At 35.2% G+C, this 5,254-nt stretch overlaps 1 pseudogene; it reads left to right on the top strand.

Moving 5' to 3' along the window:
• The first annotated feature begins 2,174 nt into the window (after positions 1-2,174).
• LOC141499103 (succinate dehydrogenase assembly factor 3, mitochondrial pseudogene) lies at positions 2,175-2,775 on the top strand (annotated as a pseudogene).
• Positions 2,776-5,254: the final 2,479 nt, after the last annotated feature.

The following is a 5,254-nucleotide window of genomic DNA, read 5'->3' as shown; positions in this document are numbered from 1 at the left end:
TATAAATTTGACTCATTTACATATGTATCTGAGAAATGGCTTTAATTTAGCCCTCAACTCTTAGTTGCTTAAGTTCTTTTTAATTTTGACTGGAATGGTTTATTTTGTGCAAATTTTTTTTTAATTTCATGTAATCAAGATATTCATTTTTATTTCTTGTGATCTTCTCTATTTCTTTTTTAATAATGAACTCTTAACTATATACCTGAGAGATAAATGTTTCCATTCTCACTAGACTGCTTATGATTTAACTCATTGTGTCTTGATAATTTGATTTGATTTTCATATGTAATATGAAATCTTGGTTTATGTTGAATTTAAGTTAAGCTGCTCTGTAGTTTGTCCAGAATTTTTTGTCAAAAGGTGCATTCATTTCCCCAAAGTTTGGATCTTTGATTTTATCAAATATCAGATTATTATGGTCATTTATTATTGTTTTGTATATCTAATTTATTCCTCTGATCTGCCACTCTATTTTGCTGCTAGTTCCAGAGTTTGGGGATGATTTAGCACATTGTAATACAATTTGAAATCTGGTATTGATAGCTCTCCTTTCTTTGCATTTTTGTGTTTATTTTTTCCCCTTAATATTCTTGATCTTTTATTATTACAGATTAATTTTGCTAATATTTTTTCAAGTTCTCTAAAAAATTCTTTAAAAGTTTGAATTGAGTGATGTTAAACAATTGAATTAATTTAGGCAATATTATAATGTTTAGCAATGAATATTTCTCCATTTTTAGATACAATTTTAAATGTATAAAAAAGTATTAAAATTGTGGTCATATTATGCCTTGATTTGTCTTGACATCTGACATGTTTATGTAATTACCAGGTTTGGATAGAATCCCAAGAATTATATGTTGTATGCAGTGATGGAACTTGGTTTTCTATCTCTTCCTACTAACTTCCTATAGTATATAAAAATTCTGATAATTTATGTGGTTTTCTTTCATATCCTGCAACTTTACTAACGTTAATTGTTTCAACTACTTTGGTTTTCTTTTAAGTTGATTCTTTAGTGTTCTCTAGAGGCAACTAGATGGCTCAATAAATAGAAGACTGTTGAAATCTGATTTCAGATTCATTCTTTCCCAAATTCAAGGTCAATAGTCCTATCCTCCACTATCTCTAAAAGTCTGTCCAAGTTCATGTTCAATGTTGCCATTACACTATTTACCCATCTCATCCTCTACTCTCTCCCCTTCCTTTTTTCTTTCATCTTTCCTGAATCAGGTTTTTTCCAAGTCTTGTCTTATTATTTGACCACTGGATTTAAACTTAAGCATTTGACTTTCCATTTAATAATCTGAGTTCATTCCTTGAAGTGTCATTTAATTTGTTGTTCAAAGGATTCTAAAAATCTCCTCTGCACCCCAATTATAAAGTGTCAATTCTGCATCCCTCAAATTTTCTTATAATCTAGCTATCAGTCATACATTGCTACTGAAAAAGTTTAGTTTTGACGTTATGAATTTTGTGATCAAGGTATTGTTTCTGTTTTTCAGTATGCTAACCGGGTTTGCTATAACTTTCTTTCTGAGTAGCAAGGATTTTTTTTTTATTTGCTTTGCAGCAGTCATCACCTATAGTGATCTTTTAGAAAAAACATTTAAAATCTGACAAAAATTCCATTTCTTCTCCCTCTATTTTTCATTAAGCAATATGATCAGTTGCCAAAATTTTAAGTGTACTTATATATTTTTTTTAAATTTTTCAGGTTAAACTTCAAACTGATTTTTGTCCTTTTGTCTTTCAGTCTAATCAAAATGTTTCTGTATTCTTTTTTTTTTCTTTTTCTGCTATCAGCGTATTTCTGAGAATACTGCTATTTTTCCTGGTAACTTTAATTCCTTGCTTTTGATTTGTCCAATGTGGAACTTAACATGATGTACTCAATATAGAGTTAAATACATTAAGTTACAATACACAGGCATCATATTCCTTCTCTAGTCTTAAACTTGTTTCTTCTTTGTTTCTAATTGTTAAGTAAATTGATTTCATTTCTTTAAACACATCACATTTTCTTATGATTCACACAGTCAAAAGCTTTCATGTAGTGAATGAGGCACAATGAGAGCCCCCCCCCCCAATAATTCATTTGCTTTTCCTGTAATCTAACAAATTATGACAATTTTGTGTCTAGTTCATTTGCCTCTTCCAAATTCAACCCAATGGGAAGCCGCCGGGCCGCGACGGCGGGGCCGCACGTGTCCCGTGTCCGGGCTGCACGTGTCCCACGTCCAGGCTGCACGTGTCCTGCATCCGGGCCGCACGCGTCCCGCATCCGGGCCCTGTGCCGGCGGCTCCTGGCGCTGCACCGCGTGCTGCCGCCCGACCTGCACGCCCTCGGCGACCAGTACGGGAAAGTCGAGTTCCGGAGGCACAACGACGCTGGCCGCCAGGAGGCGCTGCGCTTCCTCGGTGAGTGGGAGAAGTATGCCACGGCGCTAGGCCAACAGGCGAAGGTGGCAGAGAGGGCACAGCTGGGAGCCCGCCTCATCGAAGAGCAGTTGCATGACTTCGGCGAGGAGCAGATCGGCCAGCTGCAGGAGCTGATGCAAGAAGACACTAAACCTAATCGGCGGTTCAACATCAGGGACCCAGCCTCGCCCAAGACCTAGACCAGCCACCCACCCCCCTGCCACTGGCAGGAAAGCACCTTGGATTGGGGAGGGGGTATTCTGGGGCGAAGGAGTGATACGACAATATCTGTGCCTGAGAAAAGTTAAAAAGAGTTGGAACTCTTCTGAACTATGTTGAAGTGGATATCAATAAGGGCTTGCAGTTAGTCATTTGGGGAAATTTTCTCCTTAAAATATCAGTCTCTTTTACTTCCAAACCTCCATTTATCCAAAGCAGTCACTCAGTGCCATGTCTGAAACCTTTAGAAGATGTGATCATTGGGGCAACTAGGTGGTGCAGTGAGTTCAAATCTGGCCTCAGACATTTAATAATTACCTGGCTGTGTGGCCTTGGGCAAGCCACTTAACCCCATCTGCCTTGCAAAAAAAAAACCCTAAAAAAATAAAGATGTGATCATTAGCTCTTGTATTTGATGCTATATATTCAGAGCTGGAAACCTGATCATTTTTAAAGTTCTAAAAATCTTGCCATTTTCAACCCCCCAAATACAGTGTGATCTATTGTCACCTAATCAGTGTGGGTTCTTATTTTTTTTTTTATCTTAACCATAGCTCTTCTCTCTAAGCCATCTGAGTCCAGTGGCCAGATATGAATTGGGACTCCTGGAGATGGTGATGGATGCAAGACAACCGGGGTTAGGTGACGTGTCCATGGTTACACAGCTAGTGTCTGAGACTGGATTTGAACTCAGGTCCTCCTGACTTCAGGGCTGGTGCTCTACCCACTGCACCATCTAAAGTGACCAGTGGCTTCAAAGGTCATAATTACTCTATTGGTTCTCTGCTGTGCAAAACACAAAAGATTTCCAAATTATTTGCTAACAAAAATGACTGTTGCATACAAAAATATTTTGTATATACCCCAAATATCTCACAGCGATTTTGAGGAGAGTGAAACATGACTACTGATGGCTCTTGCATTTAGGTTTTCTAATTGTATGAAAATAGATGATTTAAAATAATACTTCGAAAGCTAAAGAAAAAAATTCAACCCAATCTTCTGATAACTTTTATATATTGCTGAAGGCTACTATACAATTTATAATAAAAACTTTGCTGATGTGTTACATATGTGTAATTTTTCTGTAATTTGAACACTGTTCACAGTGTTCATTTTTATGATTTGGAAGCAAGCTGATTTTCTTCAAAATCAGTAGCCAAAATTCAATTATGTTTTCCAAATTGGTTGGCATACTGAATGCAACATTGTCATATTTTAGAAATTTAAATAGCTAAGCTGGAAACTCATCATCTTCATTAGGCTTATTATTGACACTGTTTCCTAAGAGTTATTTGACTTCATTGTCTAGAATGTTTCTTTCCAATTCAGTAATCATACCTTCATGGTGATCACTGATATTAAGATTTCTCTTTATAATTCTTCATTACCTACATGATACATTTTCTCAATCTCTTTTTCTACTTCTCTTAATCTCCTACCACTTTTGGCTTTTGTCATGCCTATTTTTGTGTGAAACATTACCTTGACATCTCTAATTTTCTTAAGAGATTTCACATTCTATTTTCCATTTTTCTGTTTATTGCTTATTATCTTTCCTCAATATTATCTGGTATTTTGCATCAGTAAAGTATATGCATCCCTTTCTCCTTACATTTTGCTTCTTTCTTTCTTCAAATATTTGTAAATCCTCATCAGAGAGTCATTTTGCTTTCTTGATTCTCTTTTTCTGTGGAATATTTTTGCTTTTGTTTTTGTTATTGCTGCTGCCTCCTATACACTATTGTGAACTTCTGGGCACATTTTTTTATGGCACTCTACCAGATCTAATACGTTGTATTTATTATTTCTAAATCATATTTATAAGGGGTATTATCTAGATCAAACATATATGGTTTAATTATTTTTCTGCTTGCTTCAATTTAAATCTTAATTCTGCAGTAGCAAGGTCATGTTCTAAGCCTCAGTCTGATCCAGATTTGTTTTAACTGAGTTTAGAGAATTTCTTCATTTTTGTCTGCAAAGTATATTTTGATATTATCTGGTGATGTCCACTTATTGTGCCATCTTTTGGATTGTTGAAAAGAGTATTTTGTGACTGGTACCTTATCTCTATTATCCTCTGCCCTGCTTAATTTTGTACTCTATGGTCAAACTTGCTCATTATTCCAACTACCTTTTGATTTCTTCCTTCTGCTTTCCAAACCATTATTATGAATGTGATGTTTTATTTTGGGGCAATTTTTATAAAAAACAGAAGTTCTTTATAGAAGTTCAATTTTGGCCACTTTAGTGTTAATATTTGGAACATAGACCTTTCAAAAGAATAGTTTGCATTGAATTAACAAATAAAAATCCATTATTTTTTATAGTACTGTTTTCTCACCCTTTTATTATGAGGTCTATTCATTTCTTCTGAAATATTTTTGCTCTTTCATTCCTATTCACTGACTTGTAAGATATAAGATGACAATCTTTCCATCTTTGATTTGACCTCTCCGTTTACATTGGTTTATAAATCTTATATTCCAGGATCCTGTGCAATGTTGTCCTTTACAGCACTAAATTTTCCTTTTCTCATCATTAGACAGACCTAGAGCTGATCTTCCTTTTAGTTTTGGCACAGCTATATAAGAATTAAATTGACTTT

This window comes from Macrotis lagotis, chromosome X (assembly GCF_037893015.1).
Source record: "Macrotis lagotis isolate mMagLag1 chromosome X, bilby.v1.9.chrom.fasta, whole genome shotgun sequence".
NCBI classification, from domain to species: domain Eukaryota; kingdom Metazoa; phylum Chordata; class Mammalia; order Peramelemorphia; family Peramelidae; genus Macrotis; species Macrotis lagotis.
The sequence above is the reverse complement of the archived record's forward strand: the minus strand, read 5'-3'. Positions and strand labels throughout refer to the sequence as shown.